This window comes from Loxodonta africana, chromosome 1 (genome assembly GCF_030014295.1).
Source record: "Loxodonta africana isolate mLoxAfr1 chromosome 1, mLoxAfr1.hap2, whole genome shotgun sequence".
Classification (NCBI taxonomy): domain Eukaryota; kingdom Metazoa; phylum Chordata; class Mammalia; order Proboscidea; family Elephantidae; genus Loxodonta; species Loxodonta africana.
The window spans coordinates 59,675,608-59,694,653 of record NC_087342.1 but is presented as its reverse complement, the minus strand read 5'-3'; the positions used below and the strand labels follow the sequence as shown (position 1 = coordinate 59,694,653).

The following is a 19,046-nucleotide window of genomic DNA, read 5'->3' as shown; positions in this document are numbered from 1 at the left end:
CTCAAAAGATACTGGCTCAAGACACAATCCAAACTTGTAGATTGAGTCCTGCCCCATTAACATAACTGCCACTAATCTCATCTCATCAACATTATAGAGATAGGATTTACAACACATAGGAAAATCACATCAGATGACAAAATGGGGAGCAGTTCACACAATACTGGGAAAGTTTAGCCAAGTTTAGCCAGATATTATTGGAGGACACAATTCAATCCATGACAGCCCCCTTTTTAAAGATACTTGCAAGAGGTCCCTTGCTACATTTTTGCTTATTTCATGTCAGACAGAATTTAGTCTCAGGACACCTAGCTACAGACCCAAAATCAAACCCTTTGCCATCAAGTCATCCAGCCGGTGGCAGCCCCATGTGTTAAAGTAAAACTGCTCCATAGGGTTTTCTTGACTGTAATCTCCATGGAAGCATATCATCAGGCCTTTCTTCAGTGGTTCACTAGGTGGATTTAAACTGCCAATTTTTAACTTAGTAGTCGAGCACAAACCTTTTGCAGCGCCCACGGACACCTAACCACAAAAAGGGAGGATGAAAACCAAGCCTTTCAGCTCAGTAGCAATATGCCCAACTCAAAATCAGGATTTCTGCTTCTGAGGGGAGAGTGTATATTGGCGTAAGAAACAATTAGTCACTGCCACAAATTCTGAGCTCAGAAAGCCATGATATACCATATTTCCAGAATAATTTGACCTATGCAGTCAAGCCTGAGTATATGAGTGCGTATAAGTCCTGCAGCTCAAACCATGTGCCTTCGTTAGCTCTGTGCCTCATATAGACCTGTGATTGTATTTTCAGGCCTAGATCAGAAGGCTTAGATTGATCTCTCTCTCTCTCTCTCTTTCTTTTGTCAGAAACAAAATCTTTATTTCAAGGTGTGATGAATCGAAAGACAGCCACACAGTAATTTATAGCTGTCTCTGCCCCCGCCCTCCCAATCCACAATGCTACCCCACACTGTCGACACTTCACATTATCAGTAGTGGCTGGGGGACGTGTGTTTGCCTTAAGAGTTGTATGCACCTATTAAGGTTACTTGGGGCCATAAAGCCTTCTAATAATTGCCAAATTGTTCTGTTTACTACCGGGCTGTGTCTGCTAAGACAGGTCGGGAGAGGGAAGGAAGGTTCCCAGGATAAGTGAGGTGGAAAGTCACTCAGAGATACAAATGTCTCATTTGGGCTTTATGCATTGGATCCTTCTTGAAGGGGGGTGGGGGGAATCCCGCATTTTTACTTTTTTTTAAGTCCCCCTTTCAGCAGCTAGTTAAAACTAGGATTTTTCTGTTGGGGGCCAGACTCTTCGTGGGAAGTTTGTGAATATGCAACGTGTGGGTTGATTGGAGGCTTTGGTCTGCTTTATTTCATGCATATTTTTTATTGTAGTAAATATATATGCAGTGAAACGTTTGGCATTTCAACAGTCTTTACATGTACAGCCCAGTGACATTACTTATGTTCATCACATTGTTCAGTCATCACTGTAGCCTGTTCCAAGATTACATCATCAGCCTCAACAAAAGCTCAGTGTCTCTACGTGTATATGTATATCTATGCTTGTCCCTCCGTCTGCCTGTCAGTCTCTCTCTCTCTCTACTTCAGCGTTTCTGAGATTCTTGAACCGACAGAATCCAAGAGTTCCTTTTGTTATATTCTAAGTTTGTTTCTGCTCCTGACATAGCAAAGGGGTCAGCTGGTAGGGTGCCAGAGCCAAGCTGTAGCTAGGTGGCAAGTTTTGAATGTATGTGATATTGCTGTATGATATAATGTCGTTTCCTAGGAAACTGCCAGTATTTGGCAAATCTCCCGGAGGACAAGTGGTCAGGAAGGGGATGGTGGTGTCAAAACGGGTCCTATTGTTGTTTTTAACAGGCAGGCCTCTCACAAAAGCTCCCCATAGAGTCCCCTTTCCATATGTCAACAAGGCCTCAAAGGTAACATCCGGGCTTTTTATTTCTTTGTTGCTAAAAGTGGCATGAAGGAGCCCTGGTGGCGCAGTGGTTAAGTGCTTGGCCGTAAACTGAAAGGTTAACGGTTTGAACCCACGAGCTGCTTCCTCAGGAGAAAGATGTAGCAGTCTGCTCCTGTAATGATCACAGCCTTGGAAACCCTATGGGGCAGTTCTCTTCTGTCCTCTAGGGTCACTATGAGTAGGAATTGATTTGACAGCAATGGATTTGGTTTTTTTAAGAGTGGTACAGCAGTTGAACGCTTAGCTGCTAACAGAAAGGTTGGCAGTTCTAACTCACTCAGCTGCTCCAGGCGAGAAAAGACCTGGCGATCTGCTCCTGTAAAGATTACAGCCTAGGAAACCCTATGGGGCAGTTCTGCTCTGTCCCATGGAGTCGCCATGAGCCAGAATTGACTTGACAGCACCCAAGAACAACAATAAGAGTCTGACCAAGTTTTAGTCACAAAAATAAACATGATCCCTAATGCTGAGAAGAGGTCAGAATGAGTTGAAACGCAGGAGAAGGAAGTCAGTAAGCTGAAAAGAACTTTTTTTTTTTTTTTCGTATTTGTATTTATGGGGATAGTAAGAGGGGGCTCTGAATGAACCCACCCCAGGCAGGTATATAAGTGGGTATGATTAAGATGCAGGTAGACAGTAGTAATTCTAAATAAATGCAGAGGAGCAGCAGGAGGTTCATATAGCTCAGAAGGGAAGGAAAAGATAATTGTTAAATATGAGGTCGTTACAGGTTGTTTGGGCCCAGTAGGATTCCCATTGTCTTACCTAAATACTGTTCTTAAAACAGCTTGCAAGTCTGAATGCACATTTTGACTAATGTTTGTGATATGAATTGACTGGAATTAAAAGATAGAGGAGAAGAGTAGAGTCATTGTTCATGAAATTCTGTGGTTATGTTGTGACTTTCTTCCACTAACAGATCTGGCTAAGGCCTAGGGACATTGAAAAAAACCAGTTACCATCGAGTCCATTCCGATTCACGTCGACCCATGATTTGAAGAGTAGGACTGCGCTCCTTAGGGTTTCCAAGGCTGTGCGCTTTTGGAAGCAGATCATCATCTAAGGCACCGGTGGGTGAATTCAAACTGCCATCCTTTCGGTTAGTAGTTGAGTGTTTAACTGTTTGCACCACCCAGGGATTCCCTAGGACGTTAAGCCCGCAATAGCCATTTAGATGGTTCTATAGTATAAAGCTAGGTGGAGGTGGCGGTGGGTCAGTAGTAGAATTCTTCCCTTCCATGCTGGAGACCTGGGTTCGATTCCTGACCAGTGTGCCTCGTGCACAGTCACCACTCATCTGTCAGTGAAGGCTCAAGCGTTGCTATGATGCTGAACAGGTTTCACTGGAGCTTCCAGTTTAGGATGGACTAGGAAGACAGGCCTGGTGATCCACTCCTGAAATCAGCCAACGAAAACCCTATGAATCACAAAGATCTGATCCACAACCAATCATGGGGATGATGCAGAACCAGGCAGCGTTTTGTTCCGTTGTGCACAGGGGTCGCCATTAGTTAGGGCCGACTCCACACAGCTAACGACAATATAATATCAAGCGCATAGATGGAGAAATAATAATGCATTTTTAGCCCTTCCTGCTCTTCTGTTTTAAAAAATCGATTCTGATTAAGATGACACACTTCTGTGTTTTTATCCCACCCCGTGCATACTTCTAGTTTAGCACCATCAGGCTGGGAGCGCAGAAGGAACCACATTCCAACTGCAGTGTCTGTCTTTTCCTCTGTCTCCCCTTCTGGACTGCAAGCTCCTTGAAGGAGACAAGGCACCAGATCATATTCTATTTGATATTCCACAACCCTGGCATGCCTGGAGAAACCCCGGTGGCATAGTGGTTAAGTGCTACGGCTGCTAACCAAAAGGTCGGCAGTTCGAATCCACTAGGTGCTCCATGGAAACGCTACGGGGCAGTTCTACTCTGTCCTGTAGGGTTGCTATGAGTCGGAATCAACTCGACAGCAGTGAGTTTGGTTTTTTGTTTTTCTTTTTTTTTTTGGCATGCCTGGTACATAAAATGTTTGTTGCATAAACTGAATGAATGGGTCAGTTTTTAGTTTAGTTTAGTTTTTAGTTCATGTAGAAGATGATATTCATGCTTATGCTTTCAGCTTTCTGTTGGGCTGAAGATCAGAGGCCTCAGGATGTTAGAGCAATAGGAAAAAAAATCATGCCTTATTCCCCCCCCCCCCCCATTTATTTATTGATTGTGCTTTAGGTGAAAGTTTATAGCTCAAATTAATTTCTCATACAAGATTTCATACACATATTGTTATGTGACACTAATTGCAATCCCTTTAATGTGACAGCACGCTCCCCCTTTCTACCCTGGGTTTCCTGTGTCCATTCAACCACCTCCTATCCCTTTCTGCCATCTTCGTGCCTTATTCTTAAAGTCTAAAAATATCTAAAACTTTGGCATGAAGTCGTTTAAAAAATGGTTCCCCACACTTAGTCAAATATACCAGTTGCCATCAAGTCAATTCCAAATCATGGCGACCCCAAGTACGTCAGAGTAGAACTAGGTGCCACAGGATTTTCAACGGCTGATTTTTCATAAATAGATCACCAGGGCTTTCTTCCAAAGTACCTCTAGGTGAACTGGAACCTCAAGCCTTTGGGTTAACAGCTGAACTCATTAACCATTTGCATCGCTCAGAGACTCGTGGTCAAATGTGTTGTTGTAGTTGTGTGCCATCAGGTCGATTGCAACTCATAGCTACCCTATAGGACAGGGTAGAACTTCCCTCTAGGGTTTCCTAGGCTATATTTTTTTAGAGAGTACAGCTCACCAGGTCGTTTCCAGCGAAGCTGCTGGTGGGTATGCACCACCAACCTTTCGGTTAATAGTCAAGGGCTTAACCACTGCGCCACCAGGACTCCTTTAGTCAAATATAAACAGACCAATTTGAAGAATTATTTTTTGTAAATTGGATGCTTTGGGTGGGAGTTCTGACTTCAGTTTAATTGGCTGTGTTTTTGTTTAATTAAAACACAGTGAATTTCTTCAGTCATCACTCAGGGTTCACATTTAATTGACTCTAGCAAGTTGAACATAGTGAGCTGGACACTCTTAAGTTCTGAGCTTGGAAAATAAAAGCCAGCACCTGCTGCCAAAAAGCATTGTCTCATCACCAGATGATGTCTAGAGCCTGCTAATGTGGATGCCCTGAGAAATTCCAGCCTACTCAGCAGTTTCAGGTCGCAACGCTATTTCAGAGTCGCTAACAAAGAAATTTCACCGGATGGCTTGGCCCCAATATTTATCAAATAACATGGTTGTGGCAGATATCTCAGCAGGTCCCTGATTAAATCCCATCACCCTTTACTTCAGGTAAAATGGAATGCTTATAAACGTACTCCCCACCCCCAGCCCCCGCCCCGCCACCAAGCCATTCCAAGGAATGAATTCAGAATGGAGTAAAGGCTGGCTGAGAGGAAATTTGAGAATACACTGAAAATCCGGTAGATTTAAATGGCGGTGGTGGCAAACATGCCCCTCCGTATTGCCCCATTTTGTAATTCTCCTGGGGAACTGATTGTTCGCGTGGAGGGCAGCTTTGCCTTCTTCCTTGTTTAAACTGTGCTGAATCGATCCTTTCAGGTCAGAGAGCACGAGTTTGTACTTATTTACGCCGTGGCTGAAGTCCCACCCCACTCTTTGCTTACTCTTAGTGAAATCTTGAATCGATCGCTCATTTTGTTCCATGTTCTTCACTGGAGCAAGAGGCACCAGAAAAGCTCAGTCAGCAAATATTGTTAAACACTCAGCAATTATTTCAAGACTTTATATTTAGCACATCGTGAAATTGATTTACATAACAAATATTTAGTGGGTGCCTGGCTAATATGAATGAGGCACTCCGTTGAGGCATTGGGGTTGGGAAGAAAAAAGACACAGTCGTTGCCCTCAGAGAGCTTAGAGTCAAGAGGTGAATAGATTCTGCTTTCCTCATATCTCTACTTACATATCTGAAAACAGTGGCATATAGTTAGTAAAAAAAAAATAAAATAAAATAAGCATCCATTTTTCCAGAAAAACTCTATAAAGCGTGAAGCAACATGGTGGTGGAGGAGATGAGAAAAGCAAGCAGGGGTCAGGGTGGAAACAGGGAAGATACACAAAGGAATTATAAGCATTCCTCACGATTCGAAACGATAGGATCCTAAAAAACTGTAAGGGCTAGATATTAAACTGTCTTCCGTATTACTCTCAGCATAAAAATCTCTGAAAAAATCAGGGCTAACTGGATTGACTGGGGTGGATGGGCAGTATTAAGTCAGAGGTTAAGGTAGAGCAGTGATTGGTTAATGTTACCAGTTTAGTGTGGACGACAGATAGTGACACCACCTTGTATCTAAGCAACTCCTTTGCCACTGCCACTGTTCCTGCTTAGGGGACCTCAACAGCTACTGACCGTTTTCTCCATTTTCAGAATACAAAGACAGGTTTTTGTATTCTGTGCCTATCTCCACAAAAACATATCTTAATTTCCTCTTTCTTAGAAATATATATATATATATTATATTTCATAATTTTATATTGAATAATATTATACTATATCATATCAGGAAACCCTAATGATGCACTGGTTAAGTGATACAGCTGCCAACTAAAAGGTCAGCAGTTTGAATCCACCAGACACTCCTTGGAAACTCTATAGGACCTGTAGGGTCACTATGAGTTAAAATTGACTCAATGGCAGTGGGGTTTTTTTTGTTTTTTAATCATATCATATAATGTTATATTAAATATAGAAAGATAAATTTGTTAAAGTTAATTGACCATAGTATGTTATTTTTCCTACAAATTCCTTAATAGCTAAGTTGCTATATAACTGCAATTATAAATAGGAAATTAAAACGAAGGGGAAAAAGGGTTGGTGGGAGGTGGGGGAACAACCATAAAGGGGTGGCACAGGTTCCTCTTTGATGATTGAACAGTTCTTTATGTTGATGACGGTAGTGGGTACATGAACCTATACATGGAATAAAATTGCATAGAACCACACACCCATGAATGTGAGTACATGAAAACTGAATAAGGTCTGTAATCCAGTTAACAGTATTGTACCAATGTCTATTTCCTGGTTTTGATATCATATGGTAGTTTTGCAAGTTATTACCATTGGGGGAAGCTGGGTGAAGAGTACGTGGTACTCTGTCTGATATTTTGCAACTACCCTTTATAACTATTTCAAAATAAAAAGTTTTTTAAAATAGGGTAGAGACAAAACAGACAAAAATAGAAATGATTCCCATTTTAACAGATCTTTAGAAATACTAAATGCCTGACCACAATTCAGAATCCTAGCAGATCTCAATAGTTACTAGCAAAATATTTTGTATTTAATTTATTTTATTTTTGTTGTCTTTGAGAATATACACAGCACAAACCAAAACCCAAACCCACTGCCATCAAGTCGATTCCGACTCATAACTACCCTATAGGACAGATTAGAGCTGCCCCCATAGAGTTTCCAAGGAACGCCTGGTGGATTCGAACTGCTGACCTTTTGGTTAGCAGCTGTAGCACTTAACCACTACGCCATACACAGCACAACATCAATTCAACAATTTCTACATGTATAATTCAGTGACATTGATTACATTCTTCAAGTTGTATAACCATTCTAACTCTCCATTTCTGAATTACTTCTCCTACATTAACATAAACTCACCGCACCCCAAGCTTCCCATCTAACCTTTCAAGTTGCCTTCGTCAATTTGATCCCGTACAGATAGATTATAAAAGAGCACAGTGCTAGAGGCAGACATTCTTTACTAGTTAAGCTAAACTGTTGTTTGCTTTTAAGAAGACTTCAGGAGATATTTTTGTCTTAAGGTTTAAAGATTATCTCAGGGTAGTAGTTTCAGGGGTTCACTAGCAAAACATTTTAAAACAGCCTTTTATTTTTGAAGAACCAATTTGTGAGCAGTGTAGAAAATTAGAAAATGCAAAATAAAAAAATTAATACTTCTTAATACTTTTAGTGTCTATCCTTCCAGATCTTTCCTATGCATGTACATAAGTATATTTCACATTAACCAAAATGAGATCATATTGTACATATTGTCTTATAACCTGCTTATTCAAGTCAATAAACCCAATTTTAAAAATTTCAGGATATTTTTATTTCCTCTAATAGAAGTGTTCAAATTTCTCCAGTTGACCTTAAAATGTCTTTTACAGCCAGTTTTTCTAAACCAGTACTTAATCTAGGATCACGTGTTACATCTGGGTGCCAGGAGTGACCCTTTAGTCTCTCTTAAGCTAACATCATGCCATTGCTGTGGAGTTGACTCCCACTTATAGTGACCCTAGGAGCAGACTGCCACATTTTTCTCCCATGGAAGAGCAGGTAGGTTTGAACCGCAGACCTCCTGGTTGGCAGTCGAATGCTTTACTGTTGCGCCACCAGGGCAGGACTAAGTGCTCTACTGTTCTTTCTATTGTACATAGGGTCACTATGAGTTGGAACCGACTCAACAGCAGTTAATAACCATCTAACATAGTCCCTTTTTTATTGCACTGACTTGTTCAAAGGGTCAGGCCAATTGTCTCACATGGTATCCCACAGTCTGATGATCTCTGTGCTGCTCCTGGTATCATTGCGTTGTTTCTGTATTTCAGTAACCTGGGAGCTATATCTAAAGACTTCACTGTTTGTGGCTAGAATCCATCCTAGGAGATGTTACACACTTTATACTGCCTCTGTCAACAAGGTCTCTGTCCCCAGCATTTTGCCTTGCAGTGCTCATCATTGTAACACATAGTTCCTTTGTTACATTCTGTGTTTATGCTTACTGAGTTTTATTTATCGGTATCAGCATCTCTGATTGTTTTAGTCCTTTGGCACTTTGTTTTCCTGTTCCAGTTGTTTTTTTTTTTCTCCGCTGTTCTCTGTCATATTCTTCAGTCTTGTGGTCTATGTGATGTTTCATCTATTTCGTTAGCATTTCCTCTGTGGTTTCCCCGAGATCTTACATACAGCACAGTCATTTTAACACTTCTTAATACTCTGAAACCTTTGATTAGTTTTAAAAAGTCAAAACTGAATGATTTATTTAAATTCAGAAAATAAACAATTAAAAACACACACTATTCATATACCTTTATGCCCTCTATTACATTCAAAAGGCATGTTTAATTTTTTACTTTACATGTTGTAGACCTTTTAAGTTTGACTTTCAAAAGAGTAAGTAAATAAATATTCAAACACATGTAATTCTCATAAAGCCATGCCTAGCTCCTTACCAGGCACTGTAACCTTCTATAAACTGATGGATATGATGGCCATATAAGCCATGGACACTTGAGCATTCATTTCAAAATACTACGTAGCCTTATATCTGGATCTGTGGGTCATCTCATTTAATCTGCCTTATAACAGCAAGTAGAAGAGTATTTAATTAAATGAGATATTTCATACAAAGAACTAAAGTAAGTGCTTTATGAATATTAAAAAAATAATTGCCACCAATTCGACTCAGACTCATGGCAACCCCACGTGTGTAAGAATAGAACTATACTCCATAGGATTTTCAATGGCTGATTTTTCAGAAGTAGATCACCAGGCCTTTCTTCCAGGGTGCGTCCAAGTGGACTGAAACCTATAAGCTTTCCGTAAGCAGCTGAGCGCATTAACCATCTGCACCATCTGTGGACTTTATGAAGAGCCCTGGTGGTACAGTGGTTAAGTGCTTGGCTGCTAAGTGAAGGTCAAGGGTTCAAACCGACTAGCCAGCCCACAGGAGAAAGATCTATCAGCCTGCTTCCATAAAGATTACAGCCTTGAAACCCTACAGGGGCAGTTATACTCTGTTCTATAGATTGCTGTGAGTTGAAATAAACTCATATGGCAATGAGTTTTTTAGGGACTTTGTAAGTATTAGCTATTATTATTCCTACTACGTTGTTGTTAATACGTAGTAGGCATTTAGGAAAGTTTGTTAAATGAATGGATGGGCATTAAGTTAAATACTAAAATTTAAGCCTCTGTGTAAACTAAGTCTAATATCTGTATGAATAGAGAACCTTCTATAGTACGAGGGAAAGCAAGATTTTCACATTATAGTCTGGACACAAAAAAAAAAAAAAGATCTGAAAACTTAGCTTCACCGTTTGGGCTTTGAAGACGTTTCTTAGAATGAAGAGCGCCAAAGACACAAGGAAAATATGAGCCCAAGAGTCTGAAAGGGCCACATAAACCAGAGACTCCATCAGTCTGAGACTGGAAGAAGTAGTTGGTACCCAGCTACCACCAATAACTGCCCTGACAGGGACCACAACAGAGAGTCCCGGTGGAGCAGGAGCAAAGTGGGATGCAGACCTCAAATTCTTGTAAAAACACCAGACTTAATGGTCTGACAGCCTGGAGGGGCCCCAGAGGTCATGGCCCCCGGACTCTTTGTTAGCCCAAGACTAAAAACCATTCCCAAAGCCAACCCTTCAGCAAAGATAAGACTGGACTATAAGACGTAAAATGATACTGGTGAGGAGTGTGCTTTTTGGCTCAAGTAGACACGTGAGGCTATATGGGCAGCTCCACTCTGGAGGTGAGATGAGAAGGCAGAAGGGGACAGGAGCTAGTTGAATGGACATGGGGAATACAGGGTGGAGAGGAGGAGTGTGCTGTTATATTGTGGGGAGAACAACTAGGGTCACATAACAATGTGTGTATAACTTTTTGTATGAAAAACTGACTTGAATTGTGAACTTTCACTTAAAGCACAATAAAAACAAAAAAAGGAGAAAAAAAATGTTTCTCAGCCCAATATCACACTCCATTTAAAAAGAAATGACAGAAATTTCTCCTTGGTGCTGCCAGCAGGAAGAGCCCTGGTAACCTCTCTCCCTTGTTTCACTGGGAGGGGAGAGGTGATAGTAGGATCTGAACCAGATGAGAGTAAAGCGATAATGGTGGTAATGGCGCAAAGGTGGTACGAGGCAGGGTGGGGACAAGGAACAGGAGGATGAGTGAGTGATTATGAGCACCTGAAGGCAGCACTAACAAGCCGACACCCAGGTGACTTCCTTGGAGTCTCTCCTGATGCCAGCCCTGCTCAGAAGCGGACGATGCTCACCCCTTTTCTGAAGTTCCCAGGCTAGAACTCACTTCTTATCTGAGATCCTAAAGCTCTAGCTTCCAGTGTCATCTCCTCAGAAGGAGAACCAGTTACCCTGTTTGTCCATAATCAGGCTGAATGATGTGAGGGGGAGCAAGAATGGCCTCAGTGTCTCAGATTTCTACACTGGTTTAAAGAAGTGTCAAAGAAAAAAATTGCAGCAGACAGCGTTAAACAGGCAAGGGCAACTTTAATCAAAAAGGATTATAGGAAGGGAGGGGAAAAGGGTTAAGGAAAGGGAGAGAAAGGAGAGAGTATTGTAATGGTGGGGGCCATCACAATGGAGAGAGGGACCAAATCTGAGTTCCTGCTCCACTGAAGCAGGGGTTGGAAAGAGTTTCAAAGGCTGAAGCGAAGGGTGGAAAGTGATCTTGCTATTGTTAGCTGCTGTCAAGTTGGCCCCTGACTCGTGGCAACCCCATGCACAAAACATCACCAGGTTGTGCACGATCCCCATGATTGGTTGAGGATTGGACCATTGCGATCCATAGGGTTTTCACTGGCTGATTTTTGGAAGTAGGTCACCAAGCCTTTCTTCCTAGTCTGTCTTAGTCTGGAAGCTCTGCTGAAACCTGTTCAATGTCATGGGAACATGCAAGCCTCCACTGACAGAGGAGGTGATAATTCTACCGTTGAATCACTGGGAGGTTAAACTGCGGGATGTGTGGATCACATGAAGTTATCTCCTGAGTTTACCATTAAGGGTAGTGAAACATGTTCCATCTGGATTCTGTAAGGGCCAGGGACAGAGGGAGGCTACGGGCCTACAGACAGGAAGAAGCCTGCTGAAAGTTAAGTCAGGTTGAGGGGAATGTTGGCAATATCATCTTGGTTAGCCATTTTCCGGAACACTAAAGAGTGGAGGGATTTCCAGGATCACAGGGCTTGGGTCGAATTCCACACTGTCACAAGCTTCAGCAATTACATAGGGCACTATGTTACTGAAAGTCTGCAGGGCCAACTTGCCAACTCACCAGAACTAAGGCCATCCCCAGTGTCAGACCAGGCAATTCAGTAAAGGAGTCCATGGAACCTTCTAGACTGTTCTATGAGGAGACACCTAAATCCACCAGATAACTGTGCAACGCAGTACTGTTTTCTTTTGGCCTCAAGAAGGTGAAATGCTTTAAGCGAGTGATTCCTGAAAGAGGGTACAGAAACATTGGCCTTTTGGGATCAGAAAACTCTCACTCGAGGTACACCTCACAGAAGAACCAAACGTAATGGTTCATGTAATGAGTTAAAACTAGCAAACTAAATTGTACATCTGACATTAAGACAACTGAGGGAATGGAGGAGGAGGAGAAGTTTGGGAAGAGAGAGGACAGTGTATTCCTCTGGGAGTAGGATTTATTACTGAACATTAAAAAAAAAAAAATCTGCAAGTTAAAATTGAGAGTCGTTTTGTTTATGCCATGAATGCTGTGATGTACTTGTCTTTGATTTGTTTATACAAGTTTTAGGGGCAAATTATATTTTTACCATATAATCTACGTTTACTTTCAGAGTACTGCCCCTAAGACAATCCATCAGATATTTTCCACAAGGCTGTGGAAGACAGGATAAAAGGCATATTTTAAAAGGTGGGTGTGTATGTGCAAAACATGTTTGTTTTAAAGAGCTCTTAAATGCTGTAGAAATAATTAGCCATGTGCATGAACCAAAATAATTAATACCAAATGGTACAATATCCTTTCTCAATCCTGTTTTGAAACAGAACTTGAATGAAACATTAAGTTGTGTCTTCTCTCTTTCTCTCCCTCTCTCTCCTTTTCTGTTTCTCTCTCTCTTTCCCCCTCTCCCTCTTTGTCTTGTTACTCCTAATTTTATAGTAATCACTATTGCCCTGTTAGCTATGAGTTTAATGTCCCTGTATAGAGCCATGGAAACCCTGGTGGCTAGCCAAAAGTTCGGCAGTTTGAATCCATCAGGCGCTCCTTGGAAACCCTACGGGGCAGTTCTGCTCTGTCCTTTAGGGTTGGTATGAGTCGGAATCGATTCAATGGCAATGGGTTTGGGTTTTTTTGTTTTTTATATAGAGCCATGAGTCACTATAAGTTGGAACCAACTTGACGGCACCTAACAATATAGAGCCAGGGTAGTCCCTGGGTGACACAAACAGCCAAGCACTCAGCTAGTAACTGAAGGGTTGGCAGTTTGAATCCACCTAGAGGCACCCCAGAAGAAAGGCCTGGCAATCTGCTTCCGAAAGGTCATAGCCATGAAAACTCTATGGGGTGCAGTTCTACTGTGACACACATGGGGTTGCCATGAGCCAGGATCAACTCAACAGCAACTGGTTTAGTTGGTCTTTGTATAGAGCCATCCTCCTAATACAGTCTTTTCATGTCTCTCAGGTAGTACACTGCTTCCTTCCCATGTGGAGCCAGAAATATTAACTATTAGGCATTTTCATTAGCTAAAATAAATGTATACTGTAAATGTGCAGTATCATTGAAGAAGCTACTAACTGCGTGCTACCTCGTCCCTGGGAGACATTTATCTAGAACAACTAGATTCTACTTCCTTTTTCACTTACTTTGTTGTGTTTGGTCCTTCACAAATGGGCCAGACCATTCTAGATTCCAATTCTTGCATTTAGCCAAGGACCAGATGATGTGTTGGGTAATAGAGGCAGGCATGAGTGTGTGGTATATGTGGTCTCCACTGAATCTTTTCAAATGTAACGTTGCTAGATCATGTTACTAATAATGACTTGCATTACCTCATACAATCTCCTTTCGTCCCATGTATGTTACCATCAGAAGTGTTAGGATGGGCTAAAGGACTCCCTGAATGAGCCTGAGGCTACAAAATTAACTAGTTGAAGAGGGAGCAAACAAGACAAACAATGTTTTCCAAGAGGTTCACTTCCCTTAAGTTGAAGCATAGTCATGTTCCCTGGCTTTCAGGGTACTTGTACAAAGCCCATCTGTTTATTCAAGAATTTACTTGATGATGTGGGAGGCTAAAATCCCAGGCTTGAAATTTTTAAATGCTGAATTTGTTATTCCAGCACAGTATTTCCCACTGATTTATGTAAATTTAAGTTAAAATAATCAAGAATGCATATTAAATCTGGCCTGGACAACACATTAAGTTGTCACCCAGTATGTCCATTCCCCTGTTTTAAAGTAGGACTGTGAAACTGTTCTCTTTGACATCTTCCATGGACATACAGTTTAGTAGTGTGGTTGGTTGTCAACTCCATTTCTGGATCACCAGTAAAAATCAGTTCCCACTGAGTCAGTTCTAACTCAGGGCGACTCCATGTGTATCAGAATAGAGCTGTGTTTCATAGGGTTTTCAGTGATGGATTTTTTGGAAGTAGGCCTTTCTTCCGAGGTTCGTCTGGGTGGACTTGAACTCCCAACCTTTCAGTTACCAGCCAAGCCCATTAACCATTTGCACCACCCAGGCACGCCAGATTCTGAGTTGGCATCTTTTAAAATTCTCTATCTAGCGTTTCTAATGTTCAGTGGGATCGAGAACCACTCGTCTAATCCAATGGCCTTGCTTAATTCCTGTCTTGCTCAGTTTTTCTGCTACACTTAAAAGAGTTGATCTTTCCATTTTCTTCCCACTTCTTGACTATATTTCTTCTCTCTAAGCGAAGTTAGGTGTTTGCTCTTTTCCCTTTTTACTGCTCTCCTGGGAATCTTGTCCACTCTTTTGTATTCAACTTTCCCTCCTGGTAAACCTTCTTTAGTCCTGCCTCCCTTACCTGTTCTCCACCCCCTACCCGCAGAGAAGAGTGTCCTGTGTTTGCCTTGTTGTTGTTGTTACGGCTAGCCACCTTCGCGTTGACCCCCGGACTCACGGTGACCCCATGTGCGATGGAATGAAACACTGCCCAGTCGTGTGCCATCCCCATGATTGATTGTGGATTGTACTGTTGTGATTCACAGGGTTTTCACTGGCTGATTTTCAGAATTAGATTTCCAGGCCTTTTTTCCTAGTCTTAGCCTGCAAGCTCTGCTGAAACCTGTTCAGCATCATAGCAACATGCAAGCCTTCACTAAAAGACAAGATTCCTACCACTGAACCCACCACTTCCTCTATGTTTTCCTTACAGCCATGTAAAACTGATCTTGTCTTAAAGTTGATTTTCCTTTCTTCTTGCAGAATAGCATCCTTTCCCTTTTTTAATCTTATAAAAGTTGTTATAAGTTCTTATACCTGAGCTCTGTGATTCTTTTGGAATAATTCAGTCATTCCCTTAAAGAAAACCAAACCATTCTCTTTATTCTAACTCACGGCGACTTCATGAGTCACAGAGTAGAACAGTGCTCCTTAGGATTTTCTTGGGTGTGATCTTTACAGAAACAGATTGCCAGACCTTTCTTACCAGCACTGCTGAGTGGGTTCGAATCGCTAACCTTTAGGTTATTTTAAGTCATACTAATTCTTCTTACCTCTCTTCGGTAATCACTGTCAATACCTTAGTCTAGATACTTGTGTGAGCTCACATGATTGAGTCTTCTGTAGACAGAGACAGCTCATAGAGAAAACTATAATGGGTTAGAAGTTGAAAGACTGAATTTTAGTCCTGATTCTGCACTTAATTAAAACACTAAAAAACTATATGACCTTAGTAACATACATCATCCCTCGGGGCCTCAGTTTTGTCATCTATAAAATAAGAAATTGTGTTTTATAAATGGAATAATTATAAAGAAATGTACATTTCCGTGGGATTTGTACAAATCCCATATAGATTTGTGTTTCTTGCCCTTAGGCAGAAATGAGCATTTAAGAACGCTGATGAAAAATATGAAGAGATGGTATTACACCCCATATTGCTGTCACCCCCCATGGTTTATTCCATGATTCCTACTCAGTCTAGACCTCCAGAATGTCCACACTGCTTACGTGACTTTTTTGGTTTTCTTTGCAGTGTGTTCCGAGTACAATAAAAATTTTGTTTGGTAAAGATTTATCTTCCTAAAAGTGTTTGACAAATGCCTAATTTGAAAATTAGCTTGCTGTCTTTGAGCTACTGTCAGGACAGAAACCTGGTCTGCAAGAAGTTTGTAAGCAGTTAGTATACGGGAATGAAAAATGAGGGAATCCCCATAGAAGTCCCAAAGGATTTCAAACCACTTCACTGGTATCATCTCATTTGTCCGTACGAGTCTTGAGTTTCAGAACAGTTCACACTGTTCTTGACAGCTTACAAAAGAAGAAACTGAGTCACTGTAATTTGATTCATCTCTCTGCCAAGAAAATTAGAAAACAGTATGATGGAAATACTAACGCTATTTGGGCCCTGACTGTAGAGTCTGAAAAATTTATTCAGTGAAGGACAAAATACATCTACTATTCCCAAAACATTGTCAACAGCAAGGAGGTTATGCTCCAAATTAGATAATACCAAAAACCAAACCCACTGCTGTCGAGTCGATTCTGATTCAGACCGACCCCACAGGGTTTCCAAGGCTGTAAACATCTATGGAAGCAAACTGCCACATCTTTCTCTCTTGGAGCCAGTGGTAGGTTCGAACCACTGACCTTTTGATTAGCAGCTGAGTGCTTTAACCGCTGTACTACGAGTGATCCTTAAATTATATACAACCTTGTTTTGTTTTACCTTTGTTATGAAACTCAATGAGAAAGCAGTGGAACCTGTTTTCCTCTAAAAGCCAAATTGGGTCAGACAAATTTTTTTTTTTTTTTTTGCTTTGAGTGTTCTAGGTCAGAGAGTGAGCAAGGCGGAGGTAGAAAAATCAGGACCTGTACAATTGTTTAGTCACTGAGGTTTCTGTCCAAAAAAGTGTGGGATTTTTTTTGCACAAGGTGGGCAGGAAAAATAAGAGGAAGAGGGGAAGTCACTTCTTGGATGTTTTCCCATGTGTACCAAGATAAGAAATGCAGGCATTGGCTTTATTTGCTAAGTTCCATAGATGGTGCCCGCAAGTAGTGCATTAGAGGTAGAGCGCCCAGATGACTGACTTTGGTCAGTTAGTGACTGCATAGCTCTCAGGGGGAGAAAAGAGAGTGGTCTCACGGAAAGAGTGAGGCAGAACAATGGCATGCCAAGAGTCGGCTCTTCTGCTATTTTTAAGAAGTGGTGGTTGGAGCAAGTGGGGTGAGGATGTGGAGAAGTTGGAACCCTCATCCTTGGTTGGTGGGATTATAAAATGCTGCAACCACTGTGGAAAACTTTGGCAGTTCCTCAAAAGTTAAATATAGAATTACCAGATGACCAGCAGTTCCACTCCTAGGTGTCTACCTGGAAGAACTGAAACAGGGATCAAACAGATGCGTGGACACCAATGCTCATAGCAGCATTACTTACAATAGTCAAAAAGTGCGAAAAACTCTGTGTTCGTCCACAGATGAATGGAGAAAACAAAATGTAATATAGCCATACAATGTGGAATATTACTCAGCCATAAAGAGAAATGAAGGTCTGATGCATGCTACCACATGGATGAACCTTGAAAACATTAAGCTGAGTGAAATAAACCAAACACAAAAGGACAACTGTGGTGTGATCCCACTTACATGAAATATCTAGAATCGACAAATGCATAGTGACCAAAGTTTTTTAGAGGTTACTAAGGTTTAAGGTGAGGGATCCTAGAGGGTAAGGTGAGGGAAATGGGAAGTTTTTGCTTAAAGGACTTTAAATTTTTGTTAAGGAAGATGGGAAATTTTGGAAACATAGTGGCGATGGTTGTACAACATGGTGAACATAATTGTTGTTGTTGTTGGAGCCATTAGCCGACCAAAGTCGGTCATCTGGGAGCTCTACCTCTAATGCACCTCTTCCTGGCACCATCTATGCAACTTAGCAAAGAAAGCCAATGCCTGCATTTCTTATCTTGGTACACATGGGCAAACGTCCAAGAAATGACTTCCCCTCCTCCTCGTACATTTCCTGCCTACCCTGTTGTTGTTGTTAGGTGCTTTTGAGTCTATTTCAACTCACAGCAACTCCACGTGGCAGAATAGAGCTACCCCATGGGGTTTTTTGGTGGCAATCTTTACGGGAGATCAGCAGGTCTTTTTCCTGCAGAGCTGCTGGGTAGTTTAGCAGCCACCAGGGCTCCTTGGTGAATGTAATGAATGTCACTGAATTGTACATGTAAAAATGATTGAAGTAGCATTTTTAAAAAATATATACTTTGACACACACACAAAAAGAAGTGGCGGTTGAAGCTAAGGGTGTTTGTGGTTACAGGAAGGCTCAAGTTGCCTATGTAAAAGCTGGTGAGTGTTAATCACTGGTCAGGGAAAGAGGGTGCAGTGAGGAGGAATACTCCTGCCTTTCCCATGGATGACGCCGTGGTTAAGAGCTCAGCTGCTAACCAGAAGGTCAGTGGTTTGAATCTACCAGCCGCTCCTTGGAAACCCTATGGGGCAGTTCTACTGTGTTTTGTAGGGCCGCTATGAGTTGAAATTAACTTGACGACAACGGTTTGTTGTGATTTTTTTTTTTTTTTTTTTTTGGTCTCCTCTCCCACCAAGCTCATCCATTGGGGCCAAAGCTGCTCTCTTTTTATTTTCTTAACTTAGAAGAGCATGCTAGAAAAGTCACGTGTAGATGAGTCACGTGTCATTAAGTGTAAGTGTTCTTAGCCCTGAGGAAAATGGAAGGTGGCAGTGAATTACCACTAGTTTTTCATACAATCAGATTACCAGTACTTAGCCCCCTGATTCCAGGCGGTCAGTGGCCAAGGCCAGCAAGGTCGTGAACAGTACGATAGCATTCATGGGCAACAAAGTTGACTAGATTCTGCTCTCACCAAACGAAAGCAAGCCTTGGTCAGTTCAAGGCAAATAGCCCTGACCTTCCGTTTTATGCAGCTGAGTTATAGGCAGTTAAACTGCCCCAGAGGAGAAGGATCCTACTATAAGTGAGAGAGGTCTTCAGAGTTGAAATAAATACCTCTCCACCAAGGGTGCGGGGAGGAAA

General features: G+C 41.6%; 1 protein-coding gene across 5 annotated transcripts in view; it reads left to right on the top strand.

Annotated features, from left to right (window-relative positions):
• Positions 1–19,046, top strand: part of ATXN1 (ataxin 1) — a 465,693-nt gene that overhangs the window by 398,498 nt on the left and 48,149 nt on the right. The window contains exon 2 of one of the 5 annotated variants that reach the window (XM_064281012.1): positions 12,632–12,708. The exons of the other annotated variants lie outside the window; for them this stretch is intronic. The gene's annotated coding sequence lies outside the window, so the exon portion shown is untranslated. The remainder of the gene's footprint in view (positions 1–12,631; positions 12,709–19,046) is intronic. 5 annotated transcript variants of the gene reach the window in all.